We start from the raw sequence: 16,106 nt of genomic DNA, 5'->3' as shown, positions 1-16,106 counted from the left end.
ACCTCAGGCCTACTAAATCTGGCAATATCCTTGTAAATCTTCTTTGCACCATTTCCTTAACAGGGAGATCAAAACTGTACACAATACTCCAAGAGTGCGGCCTCAGCAATGCCTTATAAAGCAGTAACATAACATCCCAACTCCTATGCTGAATGCCTCGATAGATGAAGGCCAGTGTGCTAAATGCCTTCTCTACCATCCTGTCTACCTGTGATGCTGCTTTCAAATAATTAAGACCTTGTAATCCTCGGTCCCTCTGTTCCACAACACTCCTCAGGACCTTACCATTTAGTGTAAAAGTCCTACCTTGGTTTGACTTTTTAAGGTGCAACACCTCACATTTATCTGTATTGAACTGCATTTGCCAATCCTCAGCCCACTTCCCCATCTGATCAAGATCCCTCTGTAATTTTAGATAACCTTCTTTGCTATAAACGATACCCCCTAATTTTGTATCATCCACAAACTTACTAATCATGCCTTGTACATTCACATCCAAGTCATTTATACAAATAACAAATCATAAAGAACCTAGCACCGGCTCCTGTGGCACACCACTAGTCACAGGCATCCAGTCCAAGAAACAACCTTCAACCGTCACCCTCTGCTTCCTACCATCGAACTAATTTTGAATCCAATTATCTAGTCCTCTCTAGATCCCATGTGACCTAACCTTCTTGACTAGCCTGTTGTGTGGGACTTTGTCAAAGGCCTTACTGAAGTCCATGCAGATAACATCCACTGCCTTACCCTCATGGTTACCCCTACAAAAAATTCTAAAAGATTTGTCAGACATGACTTCCTATGCACAAATCCACACTGACTATCCCTAATCAGACTTTGTCTATCCAAATGTTGTTTAATCCTGTCCCTCAGTATCCTCTCCAACAATTTGCCTACCACTGGTGTCAGGCTCACTGGCCTGTAGTTCCCTGGCTTGTCCTTGCTACCTTTCTTAAACAATGGAACACCATTAGTCACCCTCCAGTCTTCCGAGACTTCACCAGTGGCTAAAGATGAAGCAAAACTCTCTGCAAGAGCCTCTGCAATTTCTTCCCTAGCCTCCTACAGTGACTGAGGATGGACTTGATGAAGCCCAGAGGATTTGTCCACCTTAATGCACTTTAAGGTTGCAAAGGCCTCCTCTCTGGTAATGTGTATGCAGTCCAAAACATCCCGACTTGTTTCCCTTATTCCTTAGCATCCATGATTCTCTCCTCAGTAAACACTGAGGAGATACATTTCATTAAAAATCACTGCCACCTTCTCTGGCTGGACACACAGATGGCCATGCTGATCTTTAAGGGACCTATTTTCTCCCTAGACACCCTTTTAGTTTTAATATAGCTATAGAATCTCTTGGAATTATCTTTAACCTTATCTGCAAGATCCATCTCATTTCCTCTTTTTGCTGTTCTGATCTCCCTCTTAAGTGTGCTCCTACACTTTTTATAGTCATCTAGGGATTCACTTGAGTCCAATATCTTATACCCAATGTATGCCTTCTTTGTTCTCCTGAGCAGAGCCTCAATGTCCCTCAAAGAAAGTGAGGACTGCCATTGCTCGCGATCAGAGTCAAAAAGTGTAATGCTGGAAAAGCACAGCAGGAGACACCCCTGCTCCTCAGATGCTGCTTGACCAGCTGCAATTTTCCAGCAGCACATTTTTTGACCCTCAATATCCCTCGTCAGCCAGGGATCCCTAAACCTGCCAGCTTTTCCCTTTACCCTAACAGGAAAATACTGGCCCTGGATTTTTCATATCAGACTTTTAAAAGCCTCCCATTTGCCAGTCGTTCCTTTTCCTTCAAACAGACTCACCCCATCGACCTCAGCTAGTTTAGATTAGACTACTTTCAGTGTGGAAACAGGCCCTTCAGCCCAACAGGTCCACACCACCCGCCGAAGCACAACCACCCAGACCCATTCCCCTACATTTACCCCTGCCCCTAACACTACGGGCAATTTAGCATGACCAATTCACCTAACCTGCATGTTTTTGGACTGTGGGAGGAAACCGGAGCACCTGGAGGAAACCCAAGCAGACATGGGGAAAATGTGCAAACTCCACACAGTCAGTCACCTGAGGCGGGAATTGAACCCGGTTCCCTGGCGCTATGAGGCAGCAGTGCTAACCACTGTGCCACCGTGCCGCTTCATGGCCCCAAAATTGACCCTGCTCCAGTTTAGCACCTTAACCTGTCCTATCTTTATTCATAACTATGTTAAAACTAAGAGAGTTATGGTCACTGGACCCAAAGTGCTCTCCGACTGACACTTCAGTCACTTGCCCCTGACCTTGTTTCTGAAGAGGAGCTCCATTGTTGCACCCGACCGAGTTGGGCCCTCTCCCGAGTTGGGCCCTCTCCCGAGTTGGGCCCTCTCCCGAATTGGGCCCTCTCCCGAGTTGGGCCCTCTCCCGAGTTGGGCCCTCTCCATACTGATTTCAGAAACTTTCTTGGACACATTTGACAAATCTGGGTCATTTACACTCTGGGTGGCCCAGTCAACACAGGGGAAATTAAAATCTCTAACCAGTAGTCCTCTATTATTCCTATAGCTATCTGCAATCTCTCCACACATCTTCTCCTCTGGTACCTGCTGGATATTTGGCAGTCTATAATACAATCACAACCCCTTTCTTGTTTATAAGTTCTGACCATATGGCTTCATTTGATGACCCCTTTGGAGTATCCTCTCTGAACACTATCGTTATGTCCTCGCTTATCAAAAGGACAAATCCCCCTCCTCACTTACCTGTCCTTCTGTCACGCCTGTAGCTTCTGTATCCTGGAACACTGAGCTGCCAGTCCTGCCCTTCTCTCAGCCATGTTTCTGTTATGGCTAGAATATCCCAGTTCCCAGAGCCAATCCATGATCTGAGCTCGTCTGCTTAACCAGACAGGCCTCGTGCGTTGAAATAAAAGCCCTTTAAACCGGAAGTCTTTTCCCTCCCTTGACTGTGCCCCTGGATATCCTGAATGGGAAACTTACTCTCGATGGCTGATGTATTTTCCCCTGACTGGCCGATGGTCCCTCGCTTATTCAGAGTCCCAACCCCCTGCCAAACTAGTTTAAGCCCTCCGGGGTAAGACAAGCAAATCTCCCCGCAGGGATACTGGTGCCTCTCTGCTTCAAGTCCAACCCCGTCCCCTTTGGACAGCTCACCTCTACCCCAAAAGAGATCCCAATGATCCAAGAATGCACATTCTCCCGGTGTCTGTGTGGGTTTCCTCCGGGTGCTCCGGTTTCCTCCCACACTCCAAAAACTTGCAGGTCAGGTGAATTGGCCATGCTAAATGGCCCGTAGTGTTAGGTGAAGGGGTGAATGTAGGAGAATGGGTCTGGGTGGGTTGCTCTTCGGCGGGGCGGTGTGGACTTGTTGGGCCGAAGGGCCTGTTTCCACACTGTAAGTAATCTAATCTAATCTAACCTGAAAACCTTACTCCCTCCATCAGCTTCTCAGCCACACATCCATCTGGCCTATCTTTCTATGTCTATCCTCACTGGCACACGGCACTGGGAGTAATCTGGAGATCACTACCTTTGATGTCCTGCTTTTTAACTTCTTACCGAATTCCTTATACTCATTTCACAGGATGCCATCCCTTTGCCTACCTATGTCATGTGTAGCAATGTACACAATGACTTCTTGCTGTTCATCCTCCCCGTTCAGAATGTCTGTAAGCACTCAGAGACATCCTTGACCCTGGCACCCTGGCATACCATCCTGGGGTCTCTTCTGTGGTCACAGAATCTCCTGTCTGTCCCCCTCATGACTGAGTGTCCTACCAGTATCACTCTGTCCGACTGCACCCTTTCCCTCTGGGCCTCAGAGCTGATTACAATGCCACTGACCTGACCACTGCTGCTCGCCCCTGAAAGGTCATCCACCCCGAAAAGTATCCAAAGCAATATACCTGTTATTGAGGGGACTGGCCAAAGGGAAACCGTGCACTATCTGCCTTCCACCCTTACCTCTTCTGGTGGTCACACAGCTCCCTGCAGCCTCTGCACCTTCAGAGTGAAAACTTCACTCTAGCAAAGCGAAAGTGAGGACTGCAGATGCTGGAGATCAGAGTTTAGATCAGAGTAGTGCTGGAAAAGCACAGCAGGTCAGGCATCATCCGAGGAGCAGGAGAATTGCTGTTTCAGGCAAAAGCCTTTCATCCTAAAACATCAATTTTCCTGCACCTCAGATGCTGCTTGACCCGCTGTGCTTTTCCAACTTCACTTTAGCTGTTATCAATGATGTTCTCTGCAGCCTGGATGGTCCTGAGGGCATGCAGCCCCAGTTCCTTAATGCAGTCTGTCAGGAGCTGCAGATGGGTGCACTCCTCACTGGGGTAGCCACCAGGAACACTAGAAGTCTGCCACATCCTGCAAGAGGAGCACGCCACTGCCCTAAGTCAAGACAGAAAGATCAGAATCCTTATCTGTACCACCACTGAACCTCCTCAAACCAAAACCTACCAAGCAAACACCTCAACCCTTCCACTGGCCCACTCCCTTAACAGCTGCTCCCTCATACACCTTGACCTTGTTAGTCACCCTCTTCACAGAACCTTTTTTTTAATTTCAAAAATATACTTTATTCATAAATACTCTGATGATCTGTACAACTGGACATGCCATACATATGTAAACATTCCATTTCTTTGCATACTGAAAACAGAGTAATCATTCCTATTTACAGGTCGGTTTGATTACATTTTGAGCTGAGGCCTCAGCAGAGCCCAAATGACTGCGCGGGCCCCCTGTTCTTCTTTAGGCAGGCCGATCTTACACGGTGGTCTTTCCCCACCGCGCCTTGGCGGCAGCTGCCCCAAGCTTCAGTGCGTCCCTCAACACGTAGTCCTGGACCTTGGAATGTGCCAGTCTGCAACACTCAGTCGGGGTCAACTCCTTCAGCTGGAAGATCAACAGGTTTCGGACCGCCCAGAGAGCGTCCTTCACCGAGTTGATGATCCTCCAGGCGCAGTTGATGTTCGTCTCGGTGTGAGTCCCAGGGAACAGGCCGTAGAGCACGGAGTCCCGCGTCACGGCGCTGCTCGGGACGAACCTCGACAAGCACCACTGCATTCCTCTCCAGACTTCCTCTGCATAGGCACATTCCAGAAGGAGGTGTGTGACAGTCTCGTCCCCCCCGCAGCCACTTCGAGGGCAGCGTGCGGTGCGGCTGAGAGTCCGGCCGTGCATAAAGGATCTCACAGGCAGAGCCCTTCTCACCACCAGCCAAGCCACGTCTTGGTGCTTGTTGGAAAGTTCTGGCAATGAGGCATTCTGCCAAATGGCTTTGACAGTCTGCTCAGGGAACCGCTCGACAGGATCCGCCCTCTCCTTTTCCCGAAGGGTCTCAAGGACGCTACGTGCTGACCACTTCCTGATGGACTTGTGGTCAAAGGTGTTTTTCTTCATAAATTTCTCCACGAAGGACAGGTGATACGGAACGGTCCAACTACTCGGAGCGTTCCGCGGCAGCGAGGCCAGGCCCATCCTTCCCAACACCGGGGACAGGTAGAACCTCAGTACGTAGTGACACTTGGTGTTTGCGTACCGGGGATCCACACACAGCTTGATGCAGACACACACAAAGGTGGCCATCAGGGTGAGGGTGGCATTGGGCGTGTTTTTTCCCCCATTGCACAGCTCTTTGTACATTGTGTCTCATTGGACCAGGTCCATCTTTGATCTCCACATGAAGTGGAAGATGGCCCAGGTGACTGCGGCGGCACAGGTCCTGGGGATAGGCCAGACCTGTGCCACATATAGAAATACTGAGAGTACCTCACACCTGATGACCAGGTTCTTCCCGGCAATGGAGAGCGACCGTTGCTCCCATCTGCCTAGTTTCTGTCTCATCTTCCTGATCCGCTCCTCCCAGGTCTTGGCGCACGCCCCAGCCCCCCCGAACCAAATACCCAGCACCTTCAGGTGGTCGGTCCTGACGGTGAAGGGGATAGAGGATTGGTCGGCCCAGTTCCCGAAGAGCATGGCCTCGCTCTTGCCTTGGTTTACCTTGGCCCCTGAGGCCTGCTCGAACTGGTCACAGATGCACATGAGTCTGCGCACGGACAGCGGATCCGAGCAGAAAATGGCGACGTCATCCATGTACAGGGAAGCCTTAATCTGCAGGCCCCCACTGCCAGGAATAGTCACCCCTCTCAGGCTCGCATCCTTCCTGATGGACTCAGCAAATGGCTCTATGCAACACACAAACAAGGCGGGTGAGAGGGGGCGTCCCTGCCTGACCCCAGATCTGACTGGGAAGCTATCTGATTCCCACCCTGACAATGTTGGTGTAGAGGAGTCTGATCCAATTACTGATTCCCTCCCCAAAGCCCATTTTGGAGAGGACATCCCTCATATATGTATGCGATATCCTGTCAAAGGCTTTCTCCTGGTCCAGGCTGATGAGGCAGGTGTCCACCCCCCTGTCCTGCACGTAGGCGATCGTATCTCTGAGGAGTGCAAGACTCTAGTGATCTTCCTGCCCGGTACAGCACAGGTTTGGTCCGGGTGGATCCCCAATCCCAGAGCAGACCTGACCTGGTTGGCGATGACCTTTGACAAGATTTTGTGGTCTGTGTTTAACAGTGAGATTGGTCTCCAATTTCTAATTTCCTCCCTCTCCCCCTTCTGCTTGTAGACGAGGGTGATGATGCCTTTCCTCATGGATTCACTCATGGTACCTGCCCGAAGCATACTGACATACACCTCCAGCAGGTCCTGGCCAATCAAGTCCTGAAGAGCAGAATAGAGCTCGACCGGTAAGCCGTCGCTTCTGGGAGTTTTATTCTTTTCGAAGGACTCGAGGACCTTGGTCAGTTCGTCCAGAGATAGCGGCTGGTCCAGCCTCTCTCGTGTTCCGTCGTCTAGGACCTCCGTGATAGAGGACAGGAGCAACTGGGAGGCAGCACTATTGGTTGGCTTCGAGTCATACAGGCTGGCGTAGAAGGATTTACTGATCCTCATGATGTCAGCCTGAGATGACGTTATCGAGCCATCTTCTTTCTTCAGTCTGCTGAGCACGGAGCTCTCTTTGTGCACCTTCTGGAAGAAGAAACGTGAGCACGTCTCGTCCTGCTCCACCGAGCGGACCCTGGACCGGAAGATTATCTTGGAGGCCTCCGAGGCAAAGAGCGAGGCTTGCTGGCCCTTCACCTCCTTGAGGTCCTCCGTGACATCGACTCCCATCGTCTGCAGCAGGAGCAGGTTCTGCATACTTTCCTGGAGCTGGGACAGTTTTCCCCGCCTCTCTCCCGCCTCCTGAACACCTTTGAGGATGAAGAACCTCTTGATGTTTCCTTTTACTGTTTCCCACCAGTCCGCTGGGGACTCAAAGAGGGGCTTCACAGTTCTCCACCCTGCGTAGTCCCTCTTGAGCTCCTTGATGTTTCCCGGGGTCACCAGCTTAGTGTTCAGTTTCCACGTTCCCTTACCAGCCCGCTGCTCGTCCTGTAGGTGACAGTCGGCCAGCAGGAGGCAGTGGTCAGAGAAGAACACCGGCTTGACGTCGGTGGATCTGACCGAGAGCGTTCAGGACACAAACAGGTAATCTATCCTTGAGCAGATAGACCCGTCTGCCCATGACCAGGTGTATCTACGCTGCGCTCCATCTGCAGGGGCGCTGAAGACGTCGTGCAGCTTGGCGTCTTTTACCGTGTCCGTGTCCATCAGGGCTCTGGACGTGGCGTCCAGTTTACTGTCCCCCCCGCCGGATCGTCCATCTGCATCAATGATAGAGTTGAAGTCTCCGGCCAGAATGACCGACCTGGACATAGCCAGCAGCAGTGGAAGCTGTTTCAGGACGGCCAACCGTTCACTCTTACCCACTGGGGCGTACACGTTGATTAGTCTCACGGGAGCGTTTCTGTATTTAACGTCTGCGACGAGGAGGCGCCCGCCCACCACCACCTTAACCTCTGAGATGGTGAAGTTGCCTCCCCGCAACAGGATACCCAGGCCGGAGGCGCGGCTATCGTTGCCCCCCGACCAAACTGACGGCCCATGGGCCCACAAGCTCGACCATCTCCTGTAACTGCTGAGGTGCGGTATCCCACACTCCTGCAGAAACAGGACATCGGCTTGAACGTTGGCCAGGAAGGCTATCGTAGAAACACATCGCGCAGCAGATTTTATGCTGTGCACATTAATAGTTGCAATTTTTATCCCCATTTTTTTAACAAGTTGTGAGGTTACCCATGTCTGATTGCCGCTAGTCCTGCCCCTCTGGGGTAGCTGTCTGCATCCCTATGGTGAACATGAACTGCTGGACCCTCATGGGGCTGAGGTAGCTGTCCAGCTCCTCACTGGGTCCATTTTCCCGCTCCGGTGTCATTGGGCCGGGACCAGGGTCCACACTGTCTGTTTCTATATCTGACAGCGGGGCTGTCAGAGGCTCGCTGCTCCCAGTGACCTGGAGCTGTGTGGCAGTGGGGCCCTCCTGGCTTTCACCTGGTGGGGGGGTGGTCGTTTCCCATTGTCTCAGGAAGTTCGTCCCTTGGTTGGCAGTTGCTGCCCTCCTTTCTCCCCGTAGCGCTCTGCCTCTTCTTTTGGTGACGACCCTCCTTGCGCCCATCTTCACCCTCCGAAGAGCTGTCCATGTCTTCCCCGTGCAGCTGCCTTTTCCCCCTTTTTCTGGGGGGTTTTGGTGGCCTGGCGGGTTTTCTTCCTCTTGTTTTGTACCAGGATCCATTCCTCTGCCTCCTTCTTTCCCTTCTCCTCCTTCTCCGTTTGTCCTGTCGGAGCTTCGCTCGGCCGCTGTACCTCTCCGTTTGTCCTGCCATCTGCTCTGCTCCGGCCTGTCCTTCCTTTTGCGTGCTCCCAGACACCGTTCCCTTGCTGGTTTGTGGTGCCTTGCTGTCTTTTTGCGGTCCACCTCCGGCCATCTGCGCTTAGGTGGCAGCCCTTCGTCTTGGGCAGGCCTTGTACACGTGGCCCACCTCTCCGCACAGATTACAGTTTCTTGGTGGCAAGAACAGGAAGGCAGATTACTACCTAAATGGAATCAATTTAGGTAAAGGGGCAGTACAGAGAGATCTGGGTGTTCTTGTACACCAGTCAATGAAGGCAAGCATGCAGGTACAGCAGGTAGTGAAGAAGGCTAATAGCATGCTGGCTTTCAAAACAAGAGGGATTGAGTACAGAAGCAAAGAGGGCAGTGGAGGCACAGTCTCTGGATTCATTTAAGAAAGAGTTGGATAGAGCTCTCAAAGATAGTGGAATCAAGGGTTATGGAGATAAGGCAGGAAGAGGATACTGATTAGGAATGATCAGCCATGATCATATTGAATGGCGGTGCAGGCTCGAAGGGCTGAATGGCCTACTCCTGCACCTATTGTCTATTGTCTATTGTCTATTGACCTCCCGCAGGTTCAGCACACTTTCAGCTGCCCTGCATAAGTCAGGTACCCGCTGCTCCCTCCGATGGCAAAGCTGGTACCTGCTGCTCCCTCCAATGATGGAGGATGTTCCCGCTGGCATCATACTCAGGGTTACCTTGACCTGTCGTTTGCTGGTCCAGATACCGAAAGGGTCAACCACGTCAGTGCTTTGTCCCTCAACCTGCACATATCTTCTCAGGAACATCGGTTGCTGGAACGTAGGGGTTGTACATGTGGATCATAACAACCTGACTCCTCTGTGCAGGAAGCACACACAATGGGACTGCCGACAAGATGGAGAACAGAGGCTCCCCTTCCTTTTCCTTGAAGACCTTCAGGAGCTGCTCGCATTGCTTCACGCTCCTAAAGGTGACGTCAAAGTAGCCTGCCCCAGAGAAATCCTGCAGGCAGTACACATCCGCTGCAGCGAACCCACAGCACTCAAGTAGAATCTTCTTGATGAACACCTTCCGATCGACTGGTGTATGCTCCTCCACCTTCTTGACAGTCACCCTGACTGTGTTGCGAACACTCTGGCCCAGGGTGCGGGCAGCTATTGAGGCCATAGCTCTGAGGTTGGCTGGTCCCTGAATTGGCGTTAGGCCAAAGCCAGCATGAAGATCCACCAATAGCAGGTCAGCACAACCAAATGATCCTCCAACATCCGACCACAATCCAGCGATGATCTCCACTAGCTCTGATGACTCGCAACTCGACCCCCGTCCTGATAAGAACAGACACTTGATCTTAGCCAAAAGGCCAAAAACCTACCAAGCAAACACCTCAACCCTTCTACCTGCCCACTCCCTTAACAGCTTCTACCTCATACACTTTGACCTTGTTAGTCATCCTCTTCACAGAACATTTTTTTTTGGTCAGGAGGAGGAGAATAGTGGAAAACAGCAATGTAATATCCTACTTTAACAACACCCTGATACCAGGTTCTCTCTGACCTGCTGTGCAGTTGTGATGACTGTGGAGATATTTCCCAGAATTCCACTATAATGATTCTCAGCCCCCCCCCCCCCTCTGATTGGCTGTCCTCCTTTACTGTCCCACAAAGGGTGTCCTGCAGTGGTCTCCTGTCCAGTTGTGATTACAATTCAATAAAAAAATCAGGAATTAAGAATCTAATGATGATCATGAATCTATTGGCGATTGTTGGAAAAGCCCATCTGGTTCACAAATGTGCCTTTCTTACCTGATCTGGTGTAAATATGACTTCAGACCCACAGCAATGCATTGACTCTCAATGGCCCTCTGGGCAATTCAGGAAACGCAATCTTCCTGCTCCTCAGATGCTGCCTGAACTGCTGTGCTCTTCCAGCACCACTCTAATCTAGAATCTGGTTTCCAGCATCTGCAGTCATTGTTTTTACCCAATTCAGGATGGTCAATGAATACAATATAATCAGCTGGAAAAAAATTTAAACAAATTCAAAAGCTGGAAAACATAAAAACTGACTGCAAAAACTTCTATAGATATGTGAAGAGAAAAGGACTGGTGAAGACAAATGTAGGTCCCTTACATTTAGAATCAGGTGAATTCATAATGAACAACAAAGAGATGGCAGCCCATTTGATCTGTCTTCACCAATGAGCATAAAATAAACTTCAGGAAATGTTCAGGGATTGAGGGTCAAGCATGAGGGAGGAACTGAAGGAAATCCTTCTTTGTTTGAAAATGGTTTTGGGGCAGTTGGTGAGATTAGAAACCAATCAGTCCCCAGAGTCTGATGCTCTACACCCCAGAATACTTAAGGAAGTGGCTGTAGAAATAATGGATACGTTGGTGATCATTTTCCAGCATTCTGTAGACTCTGGAAGAATTCCATTGGACTGAAGGATAGTTAATGTAACTCCACTCTTCAAAAAAGGATGGAGAGAGAAAACAGGGAATTATAGGCTGGTTAGCTTAACATTGGTGATGGGGAAAGTGCTGGAGTCAATCCTTGAAAGTGGAGTTACAGATAAATAGGATAATGTATTGAGTACAGGAGATGGGAGGTCATGTTGCAGCTGTACAGGGCATTGGTTCGGCCACTTTGAGAATATTGTGTTCAGTCCTGGTCTTCCTGCCATAGGAAGGATGTTGTGAAACTTGAAAGGGTTCAGAAAAGATTTACAAGGATGTTGCCAGGGTTGGAGGATATCAGCTACAGGGAGAGGCTGAACAGGCTGGGGCTGTTTTCCCTGGAGCGTCGGAGGCTGAGCGGTGACCTTATAGAAGCTTATAAAATCATAAGGGGCATGGATAGGATAAATTGACAAGGTCTTTTACCCAGGGTAGCAAACTTCAAACTAGAGGGCATAGGTTGAAGGTGAGAAGGGAAAGATTTAAAAGAGACCTAAGGGACAGCTTTTTCACACAGAGGGTGGTACGTGTATGGAATGAGCTGCCAGAGGAATTGGTGGAGGCTGGTACAATTACAGCATTTAAAATGCACCTGTATGGGTATATGAAAAGGAAGGGTTTGGAGGGATATGGGCCAAATGCTGGCAAATGAGACTAGATTTATTTTGGATATCTGGTCGGCATGAACGAGTTGGAGTGAAGGGTCTGGTTCTGTGCTGTACGTCTCTCTGACTCTATAACTCTATTAAGGATGTAATAACAGAACATTTGGAAAGCAGTGAGAGAATGGTCCTAGTCAGAACGGATTCACTCAAGGGAAATCATGCTTGACAAATCTTCTGGGATTTTGAGAATGTGACCAGGAGAGTAGACAAGAGTGAATCAGTGAATATTGTGATTCTGGACTTTCAAAAGGCTTTTGACAAGGTTCCACACAAGAGATTAGTAAGGAAAATTAAAGCTCATGGTATCAGAGGTAACATACCGACGTGGATAGAGAACTCATCAGCAGACAGAAAGCAGAGAGGTGGAATAAACGGGTCATTTTCAGAGTGGGGTACCCTAGGGTTCAGTGCTAGGAACCCAGCTGTTCTCAATATATATCAACGATTTGAATGAAGGAATTAAATGCCATATCTCCAAATGTGCAAATGACACAGAGTGGCAGAGTGTGCTGTGAGGAGGATGCTAAGAGGCTACAGGGTGACTTGGACAGACTGGCTGAACGGGCAAATACTTGGCAAATGCAACATAATGTGGATCGGTGTGAGGTTATCCACTTCAGTCACAAAAACAGGAAGGCAGATCGTTCTCTGAACGGTGACAGTTTAGGAAAAGGTGAGGGTGCGGTGAGACCTGGGTGTCATGGTGGAACAGTCGGTGAAGGTTGGTATACACATGCAGCAGGCAGTGTGGAAGGCTAATGGCATACTGGCCTTTATAGTGAGAGAGTTGGAGTATCAGAGTAAGGATGTCTTGCTGCAGTTATACAGGGTCTTGGTGAGACCACCCCTTGAGTTTTGGTCTCCTAGTCTGAGGAAGGACATTCCTGTTATTGAGAGAGCCCAGTGAAGGTTCACCAGACTGATCCCCGGGACAGCAGGACTGACAGAGGAGGAAAGACTGGATCGACTGGGCTTGTACTCACTGGGATTTAGAAGAAGGAAAATTATAAAATCCTGATGCGACTGGACAGGCTAGATGTGGGAAGAATTTTCCTGATGTTGGGTAAGTCTAGAACTAGGGGTCACAGTCTAAGAATAAGGGGTAAGCCATTCAGGACTGAGATGAGGAAGACGTTTTGATGGTATTAGGCAAGAACTTTCGAAAGCTGATTTGGGGCAGAGGTTCGCAGGTAAAGGGACAGCAGGGAAGCTTCAGAAATGAGATAACGAGAATCCAGAGAAAGTATTTCCAGTTAGGGTGAAAGGGAAGGCTGGTAGGTATAGGGAATGCTGGATGACTAAAGAAATTGAGGGTTTGGTTAAGAAAAAGAAAGAAGTATATGTCAGGTATAGACAGGATAGATCGAGTGAATCCTTAGTCAGAGGGAAATGGGTCTGAGTGGGTTAGTCGTCTGAGGGTCGGTGTGGACTGTTTGGGCCGAAGGGCCTGTTTCCACACTGTAGGGAATCTAATCTAATCCTTAGAAGAGTATAAAGGCAGTAGGAGTATACTTAAGAGGGAAATCAGGAGGGCAAGAAGGAGACATGAGATAGCTTTGGCAAATAGAGTTAAGGAAAATCTAAAGAATTTTTACAAATACATTAAGGACAAAAGGGTAACTAGGGAGAGAATAGGGCCCCTCAAAGATCAGCAAGACGGCCTTTGTGTGGAGCTGCAGAAAATGGGGGAGATACTAAATGAGTATTTTGCATTAGAATTTACTGTGGAAAAGGATGTGGAAGATATAGACTGTAGGGAACTAGATGGTGATGTTTTGCAAAATATTCATATTACAGAGGAGGAAGTGCTGGATGTCTTGAAACACATACAAATTGATAAATCCCCAGGACCTGATCAGGTGTTCCCTAGAACTCTGTGGGAAGTTAGAGAAGTGATTTCTGGGCATCTTGCTGAGATATTTGTATCACCGATAGTCACAGGTGAGGTGCCAGAAGACTGGAGGTTGGCAAATGTGGTGCCACTGTTTAAGAAGGGCGGTAAAGACAAGCCAGGGAACTATAGACCAGTGAGCCTGACCTCAGTGGTGGGCAAGTTGTTGGAGGGAATCCTGAGGGACAGGATGTACATGTATTTGGAAAGGCAAGGACTGATTAGGGATAGTCAACATCGCTTTGTGCATGGGAAATCATGTCTCACAAACTCGATTGAGTTTTTTGAAGAAGTAACAAAGAGGATTGATGAGGGCAGTGCAGTGGATGTGTTCTGTATGGACTTCTTTAAGGCGTTTGACAAGGTTCCCCATGGGAGACTGGTTAGCAAGGTTAGATCTTACGGGAAGAAAGTGAGGACTGCAGATGCTGGAGATCAGAGCTGAAAATGTGTTGCTGGAAAAGCGCAGCAGGTCAGGCAGTATCCAAGGAGCAGGAGAATCGACGTTTCGGGCATGAGCCCTTCTTCAGGAAACATACCAGTGATTCCTGAAGAAGGGCTCATACCCGAAACGTCGATTCTCCTGCTCCTTGGATACTGCCTGGCCTGCTGCGCTTTTCTAGATCTTACGGGATACAGGAAGAGCTAGCCATTTGGATACAGAACTGACTCAACGGTATAAGACAGAGGGTGGTGGTGGAGGGTTGTTTTTCAGACTGGAGGCCTGTGACCAGTGGAGTGCCACAAGGATCGGTGCTGGGCCCTCTACTTTTCATCACTTTATATAAATGATTTGGATGCGAGCATAAGAGGTACAGTTAGTAAGTTTGCAGATGACACCAAAATTGGAGGTGTAGTGGACAGTTACCTCAGATTACAACAGGATCAGGACCAGATGGGCCAATGAGCTGAGAAGTGGCAGGTGGAGGTTAATTTAGATAAATGCGAGGTGCTGCATTTTGGGAAAGCAAATCTTAGCAGGACTTATACACTTAATGGTAAGGTCCTAGAGAGTGTTGCTGAACAAAGACACCTTGGAGAGAAGGTTCATAGCTCCTTGAAATTGGAGTCGCAGGTAGATAGGATAGTGACGAAGACATTTGGTATGCTTTCCTTTATTGGTCAGAGTATTGAGTACAGGAGTTGGGAGGTCATGTTGCGGCTGTACAGGACATTGGTTAGGCCACTGTTGGAATATTGTGTGTAATTCTGGTCTCCTTCCTATCGGAAAGATGTTGTGAAACTTGAAAGGGTTCAGAAAGGATTTACAAGGACGTTACCAGGGTTGGAGGATTTGAGCTACAGGGAGAGGCTGAACAGGCTGGGGCTGTTTTCCCTGAAGCATTATATGCCGAGGGGTGACCTTATAGAGGTTTATAAAATCATGAGGGGCATCGATAGGATAAATAGACAATGTCTTTTCCCTGGGGTCGGGGAGTTCAGAACTCGAGGGCATAGATTTAGTGTGAGAGGGGAAAGATATAAAAGAGACCTAAGGGACAACTTTTTCACTCAGAGGGTGGTATGTGTATGGAATGAGCTGCCAGAGGATGTGGTAGAAGCTGGTACAATTGCAACATTTAAGAGGCATTTCGATGGGTATATGAATAGGAAGGGTTTGGAGGGATATGGGCCGGGTGCTGGTAGGTGGGACTAGATTGGGTTGGGATACCTGGTCAGCATGGATGAAGGGTCTGTTTCTGTGCTGTGACTCTATGACTCTATGAATCTAAATTTTTCACTCAGAGAGTGAAGCCTTTGGAGCCAGTTCATTGGATACATTCATGAAGGAGCTGGACGTGGTTCTTGTGGCTAAAGGGTATGGGGAGAGGGTGGGAATGGGACACTGAGATTGCATGATCAGCCATGATTGTATTGAATGGTAGAGCAGTATTGAAGGGCTGAATGGCCTCCTCCTGCTCCTATTTTCCATATTTCTAAGTTACTATGAGAGTTGGCTCAGCCAGTGATGTCCTCGTCCTGAGAATAAATTTAAAAGACGAATGCCAGAACAGCCTCTGGGCCTGTATCTGATAACCACACACACAGAATCATTCTTAGGTTCAGAGAAACTTCCACAGACTCAAACTGCCAGGTACCAGGGCTGCCTTTCCATAGAGCAGGCACCCTATCTGATTTCGGAAAGTGGAGATGGGATGTGATGCTGAGGGAATTACTGAGAAATTGAAATCCCACTGGGCAGTTCCCCTCCACCTGAAACCTACCTTGCCCCAAATATCTCAATTTCAACCAAAGAAAACCAGAGAGGGTTCTGAGGAAATGAAGGACACATTTACACAGAAAAGTGTT

The 16,106-nt window shown here is 48.9% G+C and overlaps 1 protein-coding gene across 2 annotated transcripts in view; it reads left to right on the top strand.

Moving 5' to 3' along the window:
• Positions 1–16,106, top strand: part of LOC140481056 (protocadherin-16-like) — a 367,181-nt gene that overhangs the window by 300,156 nt on the left and 50,919 nt on the right. The window lies entirely within an intron of this gene.

The sequence above is a fragment of the Chiloscyllium punctatum genome, chromosome 9 (assembly GCF_047496795.1).
Source record: "Chiloscyllium punctatum isolate Juve2018m chromosome 9, sChiPun1.3, whole genome shotgun sequence".
In the NCBI taxonomy this organism is placed as follows: domain Eukaryota; kingdom Metazoa; phylum Chordata; class Chondrichthyes; order Orectolobiformes; family Hemiscylliidae; genus Chiloscyllium; species Chiloscyllium punctatum.
This window is presented reverse-complemented; position numbering and strand designations above follow the sequence as displayed.